This window comes from Solanum lycopersicum, chromosome 10 (genome assembly GCF_036512215.1).
Source record: "Solanum lycopersicum chromosome 10, SLM_r2.1".
Classification (NCBI taxonomy): domain Eukaryota; kingdom Viridiplantae; phylum Streptophyta; class Magnoliopsida; order Solanales; family Solanaceae; genus Solanum; species Solanum lycopersicum.
In genome coordinates, this window is record NC_090809.1 from 37,351,201 (window position 1) to 37,367,710 (window position 16,510).

Below are 16,510 nucleotides of genomic sequence, written 5' to 3' on the forward strand. Positions count from 1 at the left end.
GGTAAAGATCAATACTACTTTTGATCCTCAGATGGACAGAAAATCAGAACGAACTATTCAAACCCTTGAAGACATGGTGAGAGCATGTGTTATAGACTTCAAGGGGAGTTAGGATGATCACTTGACACTGATTGCGTTTTCTTATAATAGCTACTATTCTAGTATCGGGAAGGCACCTTTTGAAGGTTTGTATGGCAGGAGATGTAGGTCCCCAGTTTGGTGGTTAAGGTAGGGGAGTCTTCCATCCTTGTCCCTGAGATCATACATGAGTCTATGGAAAAGGTGAGAATGATCAGTGATAGATTGGCTACTGCTTACATTCGTCAAAAATCATATGCTGATAATACGTAAAGGGCTTTTGAATTCGAGGTAGGTGACAAAGTCTACTTGAATATATCAACCATGAAAGGGGTGATGAGGTTTGGTAAGAAATGGAAGTTGAGTCTGAGATATATAGGTCCTTATGAGATGTTACTACGACTAGGGGATGTTGCCTATGAGCTGAAGTTACCTAATGACTTGGCTTCTATTCATCCAGTGTTTCATGTTTCAATGCTTAAAAAGGGTATAGGTGATCCAACATCTATCCTACTTTTCGAGGGTTTAGGAGTCGATGAGAACCTCTCTTATGAAGAGGCTCTAGTTAAAATTTTAGATCGCCAAGTGAAGCAGCAGAGAAACAAAGAGGTTGCAACCGTAAAGGTGTTATGGAGGTTCCACCTTGTTGAAAGAGAAACATGGGATTTCGAGGCTGACATGAGATCTTATTACCCTCACTTTTTCAGTTCTTGAGGTTAGATATACTCTTTCTATGTTTGATTTTGTTTATGAAACCCTAAATTTTTGTGCATTAGTAGGTTTTGGTGTTTTAAGTCCATAATTGTGTGCTTTATACTTGCATTATATGAGTTAATATGAGTTCATGCTTGCATCCATGTTTAGTGTGTGCATCATCCAGAGTATGTTTTGAATCTAATATGCACAAAGAGTAAAGTTTCAAGTATGCTAATGTATTTTAAAAAATATCCACTTTGATTCAAAATGATGTGAAGCGTCATTCGGGGACGAATATTCCTTAGGGGAGGATAATGTAACACTCCAGAAAATGTACTTGTCTAATAAACAATCTAGTAGGTTTTAAGAACATGTATTGAGTTACATAGGCATCCCAATGCCCAATCTTGAGTAATATTGGGCATGTAAGAGAATATTCGCTTAAGGGTGTTAGCCAATTCTATGTATTAACAAGTAAATTAAGATATACTTTGATGTTCAAATAATCCAATCCAATCTTGTTTAGTAATTGTACCTACAATGAAGACCCTAAGCTAAAAGTTTTGATTTCATAGCTTACACATTAGGTACGAGGCATGCAAGTGTCAAGCTTAAGTATCATAGCAAATTATCATTTAAAATGATCATGTGGATTAGGAAATAACCAAGGAAATAATAAGGATCCTTGGGACAAGATGACAAGAAGTGTGCAACAACACATGTGCAAGCACATGTGCTAACTGGCCAAGAGAAAATCAACCAAGCCCAAGCAAATTCGTTTAGAGTGGTTAGGGGGAAGGCGCGCAAAAAGGCTCAAGCCACCTGGGGCATAGATTCCTAACAAACTCTAGGCTCTACTTAACTTACATAACTAGATAAATAACCTAGTCCTAACTAAAATAAACTAACTAGTGTACGCAAAATCCTAAGACCTAACAAGGTGACACTAGCCGAGTAACTAACTCAAGAAACATGCTAGTACCTAACCTAGGATGGTCCAAAAAAGTTAGTTATGGTCCTAGTGACTTAATGGAACATTAGTAATTACCCTGGGTCACTTAGTTAATTAAATTAGCAACTTAATTAATTAATGCAAATTCGTGGTCAAAGCCGAAACACTTAGCAAATTTTTATATTTGGTAAGTCAAATGTTCTCCTATTTTTAGTCAATTTAGGAGTGGCGTTTTGGTAATAAGCTAATTGATTTATCTAATTAAGTTAATAAGACTAAGTTTAAATAGTCAATATTCAATTACTAAGACCTAGACTCACGTTTATCAAGTAGAAAACCTGAAGACTGAAAGACAGTGAACAAATGTAAGCTTAGGTGATTTCAAGGCAAATTCTTCACGACTTTGGTGCAAATAAAGTACATGGTGATCTTCGTAGATTAAATTCTACAGTAAGGTATGGGTTTTATCTCTTGAATTCCTTTTCCTAGGAGGCTTTTCAAACATTTTTAATTCAATAAAACTAAAAGTAGGGTTTCCTTATGAAATTTGGAATGTTCATCTCCCTAGTTCTCCCTATTTCCGATTCTAGTAGTATGTATAATGCAAAATCTCGAGAATTTAGTTGGTATGTGGTTCTAACTGATAATTTTTTGTACCTTTATATGATTTGATAATGTCGAGTTAGACCTATAGGTTAGACCCGTATAATTAATGCCTAATTGTGTTCGAGAAGATGAAAGTTTTATGAGACATCTATGAAATTCAGTTTACTTTTGAAAGGAATGAATATTTTCCATTACTATTTTTGTTTTATAGTACATATATTTGTAGGTGTTTGGAATGCAATGTTTCTAACAATAAATAAGATGTGAATCAAAGCTAATTAATGAGTTTTCAATGCCAAATCAACTTTATAGCTTGGCCAAATTAAGAACTGAATTGTTCTTATGGTTAAAAATTGGATGCTTTAAATGATGAGATTATTATAGTATATACATGAATTTAATTGACTTGGTTGGTTAGAATATCATGACAAGTGTTTAGGGAAAGTTTGGTTTATTCCAATAAATTGGCTAGCAATATTATTTCCAAAAAAATGATATAAAGTCGGCTAATGACTAAGTCATACAAATCATATATGCCCAATGTAAATTATGATAATTCTTGTAAGGCCAAATACATGTTAAAGATTGACTTGACAAGTTGTAACTCAATGAACTCATAACCTAGGATATGCCAATGATTGGGACATTTACCAACATACCCTATCTAAATGAACTTGTGAACATAGTAGCACATTAAATAAGTCCTTACAACTTTCACAAAGAATAGTACAAGACTACCAAATAATATTGAACAAGATAAGATGAGTAATGAAATAACATAAAAACTTATGATTCATGAAATTCACCAAGAATGGGATGTTAAAGGAAGTTATACAAGTTGCAATTACACCTAAATAATTATGTTAAAGATACTCATATAAGAGGATATAAGAAATCATGAGACAAGTCTCATTCACACAATAATGATAATGTAAGATTTAACTTCAGATTCATCAAGTATAAAAGGGGTGAAAAGTCATCCATTAAGCTAAGCATACCTCATAAGAGAACAAGCTTCCATAATGTATGAGTCAACTCTAAAAGTTTTAAAGTATAAGAAATTGAGCTAAGCCACGATAGACTATCAATGAGCTTGTGCAAGCACATGTAATCCTAATGAGATGAGACTACCACCAAAGTGGATAAGAGTCTCCAATAATATAATAGTTTTTGAACTATGTTGCCAGCATAGGTTACTAGCTAGTGGATCCACCTAAGAAAGTTAGGAAGTATTCTATTTAAGTTTCTGTAGTGAACCACCTTTTTTCAGTGTAGGAAAGACACAAGATTTCATGTTAGCTCACATGATCTATGTCTGATAAATGCTACAGATTTCATTAAGAAAGTAAGAAAGAAAGAAACAAGGAAAGAAAGAAAATAAGAAAGATAATATCAAAGTGAATTATGTAAGCAAAAGCATAAGTATATCAAATCATCAATGTTTGATAAGAATGAAGTTTTAGCAGTTACAGGCTTATGCCAATAAAGGGGGCAAATGATAAAATAATAGGCATAACCAATAAATATATGCTTCAACATCTTTATATTATGCAAACAACCAAATAATGGGTATAGCTAATAAAGATTGGATTATAATGACTCATGCCAATTTAAGAAGAATAGAAATAATAACTTGTAAGTAGGGTAGTCAAATCTTCCTTAGTCTTTTGGATCACTTATGGGGTTCAATGTAGGAAAGGGACTAAATTGAATCATTGCACTAGTAAGTAAAACATAGGATAAAAGGATTTCATTGAACTACACAACAAAAAGAAGAAAAGACTGAAAAATAAACTTAAGTATGGGAACGGGAGCTCTCGGATTAAGGGGGAACAAAAATATTAGCTTTTGCTATAGCTGATCTAAAATTATGTTCATGATTTCAAGGTCTTATTTTCATATAAAAAATGAGTAGTGTGCTTTAAAAAGGCATAAAAATATGTCATATTCATAGCATGATTCATAAATAACGAATCAGGAAAGTAAAGTGACTTCAATTTCAAAAATGGCATGTTGTTTAGAAAGAGATTTGCTTGATCATGCATAGTCCTTATGTGTTTATGTGCATACACCTATACAGAGTACAAGTGTGTACTAACCCATATACAATTATTATTTTTATAGATGCAGGTCCTTGAAGAATATTGAAGAATCAGGTGAAGCCATTTGGACTAGTACCTCCAAACTTTTGTAGGTCCTCTTGAGTTCGAGGATGCCTACGCTTATATTCTAGCTTTAGTAGATTAGACATAGCTAGTGGATGTTGTCCCTTGCGTTTCCTTTAAAACATTGTTCAAGCTTTTATATTAAGGCCAATTTGGCAACTATTAATATTATTATGAATTCTTTTTTTCATTTGTTCAATATACTAATAGATGGTTGTTTAGTTTGAGCTATTAGTATATCACTCTTATGCAGAAATTATATGAAGTCTAAGTTCACTTTATCAAAGTTACAAAGTTTTAAATTTTCTGCTAAATTTAACTATATGATTGTGATGAAATCTAAGAAGAGGATTGTCTGCGACCTCTGAGATGTTAACGACGCCGGTCTCATCGAGGGTCTAGGACCCGGGTGTGACATATTCATAATGCTATTCTTATTCAATTAAAAATTGTCAATGCACATTTCGACAGAACCGTTTTTTTAACAAACAAAATAGAGCACTCCATATGTGAAACTTGATTTTAATAAATCTTTATCAAGAAAGTCACTGAGTTGATCCTTTAATTACTTAAGTTTTACAAACTACATAAGTAAGGTGGAATAGAAATAAGATGTGTATCTAGGAGAAGGTCAATATCGTAGTCTGTTTCCCTTTTGGGAGAAATACTAGGAAATCATTGTGTAACACTTTCAGAAACTCATTTACAATTCGGAGTCACTTTAGGGCTGGGGTTTCAGAATCTATATCCGTAACCCGAACAAGATGATCGATGCAGCTGTTAGAAATCATTTTCCTAGCCTTTCAGAAATATATGAATTGACCCATAAGAACACAATATCCTTCTTCAGATAGCATGATAGGTTCTTTCGAAACCTTGACTGTTACCAATCGATTCTACAATATATGGTATCATAGCATGGATGAAGACAATATATCCCATGAATAACATCAAAATATAACATTTCAAGCTCTACAAGATCAACATGAGTGATTCTATAAGAAACAGAGATAAGGAAATTCATATAAACTCTTAAAATAAGAAGAATTACCGACAGGAATAGAGACAATAAAGGTATTAGAAAGGATTTTAGGAAAAATATAAAATCCCATGGCTACATAAGGAGTAAAAAAAATAAGAAATAGTGCTTGTATCAAGAACAGCATAACTATCAAAATGAAAGACATCCGGCATACCAGTCACAACATCTGGAGAACCTTAGTGATCAAGTCGTGTTTGAAAAGAATAAAAAAAATTCTTTAGAGAACCTGAATTGGAACAAATAGACTGAGCTTTCCTATAATAATCCTTCACATTAAGACTACTCTTTCCATAACCAAAGAAACCATCTATATTGGTGTCACGACCCAAATCCGGGCCGCGACTGGCACCCACACTTACCCTCCTATGTGAGCGAACCAACCAATCTAAACCTTAATATTTCAAGGTAATATCAACATAAAGTAATGCGGAAGACTTAAACTCATTAATAAAATCAATAACTATTATTATTCCAAAAATCTGGAAGTCATCATCACAAGAACATCTATAATCAAATTACTAAACTAAGAGTATTCTAAGAAGCTAAAAATACATAAGAAGCTAGTCCGTGCCGGAAGTTCAAGGCATCAAGACTTGAAGAAGAAGATCCACTCCAAGCTAGAAGCATTAGCTCACCCTGAATTTCCGATGTAGTAAGACTGGCTTGAGTTACTGTTGAGTCGAAGATGACGGCACGTTTGCTGCACTCCACAAATAACAAGAAGAAAAACATAAAAGTAGGGGTCAGTACAAAACACGGGTACTGAGTAGATATCATCGGCCAACTCAAAATAGAAAACAGTATATACCAAGTAATATCATAAACTCAACTATGATACTCAACATGTAGCAACAACAAGTACTATATCATTAACAATTACCATCAAGTTCACACATGAGGACTCAAGCCTCAATACCATACTCATTTGGGAATTATGTTCTTTAGATTGACTATATTAACATCTTTGAAGATTCATTATCTTTATTTCTCTTGTGTCGGCACGTGACATTCCGCTCCCTCATATTCATTAATCCTCTTGTGTCGGTACGTGACACTCCGATCCCCTAAATCTACGTGTCGGTTCATGACACCTGATCCCCTAAATCTACGTGTCAGTTCGTGACACCCGATTTCCTAAATCTATGTGTCGGTTCATGACACCCGATCCCCTAAATCTACGTGTCGGTTCGTGACACCCGATCCCCTAATCTCTTTCTATCAATTCATCAAGCCTTCTTTCTCACCAAGGCATCATCAATCTCATTACTTTAGTTCATCAAGCCTTCTTTCTATATCAAGGCATCATCATTAACAAGATATTAGGTTTTTATCAAGATTTGGGATTCAATAGCTTCATCATGCTTAATATAATCACAATTATATAATCACGTTCATGCATGCATACAATTAAGCACATAGCAGGGTTTTACAATACTACCAATACATATCATTCTCTATTAAGAGTTTACTATGAAAGCATGAAAACCATAACCTACCTCCACCGAAGAATTGGAATCAACAAGCAATTTCCCAAGCTTTGATATTCCCTCGTCCTCTTGATCGATCAATCTCTCTCTCTCCTTGTTCCCTCTATTTTCTTTATTCAAACCCTCTTTCTTTTACCCTAATTAACATATAATTAAGTGTAAAAGATGGCAATAATACCCCCACTAATTAACTTAGGGTTACCTCTTTTAACCCCCAAAAATTTGAGTTATTAATATAAACCCACGAACTTTATAATTAAGGCAAGAATAGTCAAAAACGGCCCTTAAAACTTAACCAGAAATCCGACTCCAACTGGGATTATGCAAACTGTGACGGGCCGTCGTGCCTGCGACGGTCCGTCCTGCAGGTTGTCGCAGAGTTCAGAGACCCAAATTTCCACCAAGGGTCTCTGACGGTCCGTCACACCTGTGACGGTCCGTCCTGCCATTCCGTCATAAAGTTCAGAGAGTCGATTTTTAGTACCCAATTTCAGATTTTCTAAGTGTTTTGAAAAGAGACCCTGCGACAGTCCGTCGTGGGGTCCGTCGCCTCAGCCTATTTTTCCAGAATAAAATCTGCTGCTCAAAACGACTAAACAGGTCGTTACAATAGATACCAATTTACCCATCGTTCGTCCCCGAACGATCAAAAGAAGGAAAACAAGGGCGAAAAGGAGTACCTGAATCTGTAAACAGATGTGGGTATTTTTCTCGCATATCCGCCTCCTTCTCCCAAGTGGCTTCTTCAACAGGTCGATTCTTCCATTGCACCTTGATGGATGCAATCTCTCTTGACCTCAACTTGCAAACTTCTCTATCTAAAATAGCAACAGGCTCCTCCTCATAAGACAAGTTCTCATCAAGCAAAACTGAATCCCAACGGATAATGTAGTTTCCATCCCCATGGTATCTTTTCAACATCGACACATGGAATACCGGATGTACTCCGGACAGCCCTGGAGGCAAGGCTAACTCATAAGCCACCTCCCCTACTCGCTTAAGTACTTCAAATGGTCCAATGTATCTTGGACTTAGTTTACCCCTTTTACCAAACCGCATCACCCCTTTCATGGGTGAAACATTCAACAAGACTTGTTCACCCTCCATGAACTCTATGTCTCTAACCTTTCGATCTGCATATTCTTTTTGTCTACTTTGCGCCGCTAGAAGCTTTTCTTGATTAGACTTCACTTTTTCCATCGAATCCCTCAAGAGATCAGTACCCCAAGGTCTAACCTCGAATGCATCAAACCAACCAATGGAGGACCTACATCTCCTACCATACAATGCTTCAAATAGAGCCATATCAATGCTTGAGTGATAGCTATTATTGTATGAAAACTCCGCTAAGGGTAAGAAGCTATCCAAATGGCCACCAAATTCTATCACACACGCACGAAGCATATCCTCCAACACTTGAATCGTTCGCTCAGACTGACCATCGGTCTGAGGATGGAACACAGTACTAAGGTCCAACCTAGTACCCAATTCCGCATGCAATGTTTTCCAAAACATAGAAGTAAACTGCGTACCTCTATCTAATATGATGGATAGGGGAACCCCATGCAATCGAACGATTTCTGAGATATAGATCTTGGCTAACTTCTCGGCATTGTAAGTCACCTTAACCGGAATAAAATGAGCAGATTTAGTTAACCTATCAACAATCACCCAAATGGAGTCATACTTACCCATTGTCCTTGGAAGACCAACCACAAAGTCCATTGCAATTCTCTCCCATTTCCATTCCGGAATGGACATTCTCTGAAGTGTTCCTCCGGGCCTTTGGTGTTCATACTTTACTTGTTGACAGTTTGGACACTTGGCAATAAAGTCAACAATATCACGCTTCATTCTACTCCACCAAAAGTGTTGCTTTAGGTCACGATACATCTTGGTTGCACCCGGGTGTATAGAATACCTTGAACTATGAGCCTCTGTCAGAATAGTGTTGATCAAATCATTGACGCGGGGTACACATACCCTTCCCTTGATTCTCAAAACACCTTCCTCATCGATTTGTGCTTCCTTAGCCTCTCCTCGCAATACTTTATCTTGAATTCAGCGCAGTTTCTCATCATCAGACTGTCTTCCCTTAATCTTGTCAAGAAAGGAAGATCTTGCCTCCACAGAAGCCAACAATCCTCCCCTCTCATTTACTTCTAATCTCATCAAGTCATTAGCTAGAGTTTGAAACTCTCTAGCCAGTGGGAGTCTAGAAGCTTGCAAGTGAGCTAGGCTCCCCATGCTTCCCGCCTTTCTACTTAAAGCATCCGCTACAACATTCGCCTTCCTCGGATGATACAAAATAGTGATGTCGTAGTCCTTTAGTAACTCCATCCATCTCCTCTGTCTTAAGTTCAAATCTTTCTGAGTAAAGACATACTGAAGGCTACGATGATCCGTATAGATCTCACACTTAACCCCATATAAATAGTGTCTTCATTGCTTTAATGCAAACACTACCGCAACCAATTCCAAATCATGAGTTGGATAGTTACGTTCATGCACTTTTAATTGTCTTGAAGCATAAGCAATCACACTCTTCTCTTGCATTAGTACTGCACCCAACCCAGAATAGGATGCATCCCAATAAACAATGAAGTTCTTACCCTCTACTGGCAAGGTAAGGATAGGTGCGGTAGTCAACAAAGTCTTGAGCTTCTGAAAGCTTTCCTCACATTCGTCTGACCATACAAATGGAACATTCTTCTTAGTCAAGTTCGTCAATTGGGAAGCAATAGAAGAGAATCCCTTGACAAATCGGCGGTAGTAGCTAGCTAACCCAACAAAGCTCCTTATTTCTGACACATTAGTAGGTCTTACCCAATTCTTCACTGTCTCAATCTTAGAAGTATCCACCATCACTCCATCCTTAGAAACCACGTACCCCAAGAAGGACACTGCATCTAGCCAAAACTCACACTTAGAGAACTTGGCATAAAGCTTCTTCTTCCTCAACATTTCCAATACCATTCTCAAATTCTCTTCATGTTCCTTCTTGCTCTTTGAGTATACCAATATATCATCAATAAAAACGATCACGAAGAGGTCCAAATATGTCTTAAAAATCCCATCCATCAAGCTCATGAACGCAGCAGGGGCATTCGTAAGACCAAAGGACATCACTACAAATTCATAATGCCCATACCTCGTTCGAAAAGCAGTCTTTGGCACATCCGTTGCCCGTATTTTCAATTGATGATAACCGGATCTCAAGTCAATCTTAGAGAAGACACAAGCACCTTGTAACTGATCGAACAAGTCATCAATGCGGGGAAGAGCATACTTGTTCTTTATAGTTACCTTGTTTAGTTGTCTGTAGTCTATACACATTCGAAAACTCCCATCCTTCTTCTTTACAAACAAAACCGGAGCACCCCAAGGGGATGCACTTGGTCTAATGAAGCCTTTGTTCAATAACTCTTGAAGTTGTGCCTTTAACTCTCTTAACTCCGCGGGAGCCATTCTATAAGGGGGTATAGAAATGGGGCGAGTACCGGGTTCAAGATCAATAAAGAAGTCAATATCCCTATCCGGTGGCATATAAGGAAGATCTGCATGGAACACATCCAGAAACTCACGAACTACTGAAACCGACTCAATCGAAGGTACTTGGGTAGTGTCATCCTTGAGATGTGCCAAGAAAGCTAAACACCCTTTACTAACCATTTTTTTAGCACGAAGAAAGGAGATGATACGCACCGGATTGGAAGTGTAGTCACCCTCCCAAACTAACGGATCTGTCCCAGGCTTGGCTAACGTCACCGTTTTAGTATTACAATCCAAGATCGCAAATTGCGGAGAAAGCCAAGTCATACCCAGAATTACATCAAAATCATCCATTTCTAAGATAACCAAATCTACATAAGTGTTGCTCCCCACAAAGTTCACCAAACAAGACCTATATACCTTTTCAACTACCACAGACTCACCCACCGGAGTAGAAACACGAATAGGCATATCAAGTAATTCACAATGTAAATTTAGACCATTAGCAAATAAGGAAGATACATAAGAAAACGTGGATCCAGGGTCAAACAATACAGAAGCCATGCAATCACAAACCAGAAGATTACCTGTGATGACAGCATCAGATGCCTCCGCTTCAGACCGCCCAGGAAAAGCGTAACAATGGGCCCTATCGTTCGTCTGTCCGTTGCCCCTACCATGTTGTGATGTAGTTGCCCCAGTTTGCCCATTACCTCTGCCGTTTTGGTGACCACCATTACCTCGACCACCACGTCCTCCAGAATAACGGCCTCTACCATGACAACCTCTACCTCTTGCTATTGGGGGTCTATAACTTGGTCTGGGACAATTTCTCCTAATATGTCCAATCTCCCCACATCCATAACATTCTCTGGAGTCAATCATAGGCCCCTCGGAGAAGTGTTGACCGGTCTGAGGTGGTCCCCCAACTACAGTCTGTAGTGAAGACTGAATTGGTCGGACTGAGTAACTTCCCGAACCCTATCCTCTAGTGTAAGAACCATTAAACTCACCTCCCTTTCGAAGCCTTTTTGATGTCGATGTTGTGGTGAAGTCGTCTGGCTTCACTCCTTCCACTTCTATCACAAAGTCTACCACTTCTTGGAAGGATTTGGCCGTTGCCGCTACCTGTAAGGCCGAAATCCACAATTCTGACCTCAACCCCTTCACAAACCGGTGAATCCGCTCTTGAGGACTGAAACAGAGTTGAGTGGCATATCTGGATAGTGCACGGAACTTAGCCTCATAAGCATTAACCGACATCCTACCTTGCTCTAGGCTCAGGAACTCATCCCTTTTCCTATCCCTCAATGTCCGGGGGATATACTTCTCCATAAACATGCTAGAGAACGAGGCCCAAGTCTTAGGTGGTGACTCTATTGGTTGACACTCAATATGTGACCGCCACCACATTTTGGCGTTCCCTTGAAACTGATAAGTCACAAACTCCACACCAAACCGTTCTACTATACGCATCTTGTGTAGTAGCTCGTGACAGTCAACCAGAAAATCATAAGCATCCTCCGATTCAGCACCCTTGAAGACCGGAGGTTTCAATTTCAAGAACTTACTGAAAATTTCATGCTGATTACTTGTCATTACAGGCCCTGTAGTCAGACGAGAAAATGTGCCTATTTCCAATGGAACATCTATGCGGGGAGCCATAGTAGCCGCATGTTGTACCTCCGGAGCCTGAGGTGCTGGTGCAGAAAACACTGGGGGTGTCTGGCCCTGATCAGATAACCCGCTAAGATAAGTGAAAACCTGATTGATCATCTCTGGGGTAGGTTGGGGTGGCATTTCCTCATTTTGCACTTGTTCATTCACCCCATCCTCCCCCTCTCTTATCACTTCCTCAGTCGGTGGAGGAGTCACCGCCCTAGTACCAGATGGGCTCGGTGCTCGTCCTCTTCCTCTAGAGGACGTCCTCCCACGACCTCTACCACGGCCCCTTGCCGCTGTTCTTCCTCGAGCCACAGCCCCAGTGGCTGGCTCAGTTGTTTTTTGTCTGTCCGGTGTTGGTGTTGGCGTAGTCGTTACTCTAGTTCTAACCATCTGCAAAAGAGAGTGAAGATGGTCAGATACCAATTCGTATCGCCTAGATACCAATTGGACTCAAGTAGTAGCACGAAAGAAAGAATGAAAGAGTGAAATTTTTCCTAAAGTCTTATAGCCTCTCAATGAAAAGTAAAGGCGTCCCCCTACCGTTCCTTAAGACTCTACTAGACATGTTCTTGTGTGATGAGACCAACGAACCTAATGCTCTGATACCAAGTTTGTCACGACCCAAATTCGGGCCGCGACTGGCACCCACACTTACCCTCCTATGTGAGCGAACCAACCAATCTAAACCTTAATATTTCAAGGTAATATCAACATAAAGTAATGCGGATGACTTAAACTCATTAATAAAATCAATAACTATTATTATTCCAAAAATCTGGAAGTCATCATCACAAGAACATCTATAATCAAATTACTAAACTAAAAGTATTCTAAGAAGCTAAAAATACATAAGAAGCTAGTCCGTGCTGGAAGTTCAAGGCATCAAGACTTGAAGAAGAAGATCCAGTCCAAGTTAGAAGCATTAGCTCACCCTGAATTTCCGATGTAGTAAGACTGGCTTGAGTTACTGTTGAGTCGAAGATGACGGCACGTTTGCTGCACTCCACAAATAACAAAAAGAAAAACATAAAAGTAGGGGTCAGTACAAAACACGGGTACTGAGTAGATATCATCGGCCAACTCAAAATAGAAAACAGTATATACCAAGTAATATCATAAACTCAACTATGATACTCAACATGTAGCAACAACAAGTACTATATCATTAACAATTACCATCAAGTTCACACATGAGGACTCAAGCCTCAATACCATACTCATTTGGGAATTATGTTCTTTAGATTGACTATATTAACATCTTTCAAGATTCATTATCTTTATTTCTCTTGTGTCGGCACGTGACACTCCGCTCCCTCATATTCATTAATCCTCTTGTGTCGGTACGTGACACTCTGATCCCCTAAATCTACGTGTCTGTTCGTGACACCCGATCCCCTAAATCTACGTGTCAGCTCATGACACCCGATCCCCTAAATCTACGTGTCGGTTCGTGACACCCGATCCCCTAAATCTACGTGTCGGTTCGTGACACCCGATCCCCTAATCTCTTTCTATCAATTCATCAAGCCTTCTTTCTCACCAAGGCATCATCAATCTCATTACTTTAGTTCATCAATCCTTCTTTCTATATCAAGGCATCATCATTAACAAGATATTAGGTTTTTATCAAGATTTGGGATTCAATAGCTTCATCATGCTTAATATAATCACAATTATATAATCACGTTCATGCATGCATACAATTAAGCACATAGCAGGGTTTTACAATACTACCAATACATATCATTCTCTATTAAGAGTTTACTATGAAAGCATGAAAACCATAACCTACCTCCACCAAAGAATTGGAATCAACAAGCAATTTCCCAAGCTTTGATATTCCCTCTGCCTCTTGATCGATCAATCTCTCTCTCTCCTTGTTCCCTCTATTTTCTTTATTCAATCCCTCTTTCTTTTACCCTAATTAACATATAATTAAGTGTAAAAGATGGCAATAATACCCCACTAATTAACTTAGGGTTACCTCTTTTAACCCCCAAGAATTTGAGATATTAATATAAACCCACGAACTTTATAATTAAGGCAAGAATAGTAAAAAACGTCCCTTAAAACTTAACCAGAAATCCGACTCCAACTGGGATTATGCAAACTGTGACGGGCCGTCGTGCCTGCGACGGTCCGTCCTGCAGGTCGTCGCAGAGTTCAGAGACCCAAATTTCCACCAAGGGTCTGTGACGGTCCGTCACACCTGTGACGGTCCGTCCTGCCATTCCGTCACAAAGTTCAGACAATCGATTTTTAGTACCCAATTTAAGATTTTCTAAGTGTTTTGAAACGAGACCCTGCGACGGTCCGTCGTGCCCATGACGGTCCGTCGTGGGGTCCGTCGCCTCAGCCTGTTTTTCCAGAATAAAATCTGCTGCTCAAAACGACTAAACAGGTCGTTACAATTGGCCAAAAAATTGACATCATGGTTCATTTCACACCTGATGCAAGTAAATGTAGAAGATCAATTTCCACTTCCTCTTTGAGTCTTAGGGTTCGGAACCCTATCTTTGTTGAACCTAGGAACCGGAGCATTAAAAGAACCTTGAGTAGAAAACATTTAGTGATATTAAGGACGCTTATGCCTACCAGATCTATGATGAGAAAAGTCACCATCACCGATCCTTTTTCTATTACACTCTGTATCCCATTCCCTATGTTTATCCTCTAAAAAATTTTGGAATGTATCATCAAAAGGGTGATATCCATCTATTTAATAAATATCGTGATACGACACTCTTTTTGACCGAGTAAGACACAACCAAAATAAACTGACTCATCCTTTCCCTAAAGTTGGCAACCATAGTTAGACATATGTATCCAATTGAGTGAACTTCAAAGAATACTCCTTCATGATCATAATGCCTTGAAGGATATTAATGACCTCAAGAATTGTTTCCTCCCGCGTCTCAAGAGAAAAGTGATTATCAAGAAAAGATCCCTTTAATTTCTCCCAATCAAGAGGATCCACATCTATCCCCCTCTCGTCCTTCCATTGGTTGAACTAAACTAGAGAAGCTTCCTTGAGTTAATAAGTGGACAATTCCACTTTCTCCACCGTAGGAAATCCTATAATTCCAACTATGTTATGCACCTCATCAATGAACTCTTGAATATCCTCATCAACCTTGGAACCAGTGAACTTCAGTGAAGTCATCCACGTGAAGTCAATTATCCTTGTCTCTGTCGTACTAACAGTTGGGTTCATAAGAGAAATTGCATATCTATTAGTTTTTCCTTCATATGTTGAGACAATATTTGAAAAGTTACTAACAACTCTGAAAACATGAGGAACCGCGGGCTTCACATATTCACTCTCATTCCTACTCACATAGGCTATTAAGGGTACTATATCTTAAAAAATTGGGAATGATTTAAGAAAGAGACTCTTTTAGACATAGACTATAAGGCACGACTTTAAAGTAATGAAAAAAGTGTTGTTTCTGAAATGCATTATGGTCTCCTATTTGTTAATGTGATGAACTTACACTTATAAGCTAGATTCTACTAAACGCGGCTTGTCAGACAAACTCGGTCTTTTTTCTAAAACTTAGCTCAAATACAAAGTTTGTCACGACCCAAAGAGCATCCTATATTTGATATAATGTATATGAACCCAAGATGTCATACACAAGACACTCTACATGAATATATATAATATAATTGTAACATGAGAATTGTAGAAGTAAGTATCATATAGTGAAAAATTCATACATAAAAGACAAATCCTAACATAGTCTAGATAAGAAAATCTAATGCATCATGAAATGGCTGCAACATAACACTTACACGACGTAAAAGACTGAAAACTCATGACATATGAAAGTAAAATAAATATTACATGGTTTTGAAACCTAAGGAATCACAAACTTCTTTAACTTTGGATTATCAAGCATTATCCACCGAAGGAGGAAGATCTTCAGACCTTACATTAGTTAAATAGTGTATGAACAAGTATGCATTAGTAGGGGGAATGTACCAATTAGTATGAGGGATATGCACAAATATATGAAACATAATCATAATGGGACATAAAAGAAAATATGATTCATACAACCTATAGCAATATAAAACCTTTGAAGAAAAATCATAAGTCATGAACATGGTCAATGTATCTTTAAACATAAGGAAAGCGTCATAGAAATATTTGAAAGCAATTTAGTTCATTTTGGGGGGTATTATCTATGATCTATAATACACCATATAAGCTATAGCATGGAATCTAATATAACTTATATATAAATATGAGAGAGTATACTTTCAAATATAGATCTATGTATCATATGTGGGTCCACTAGCTAGGCCTTTTATGGCAATCCTA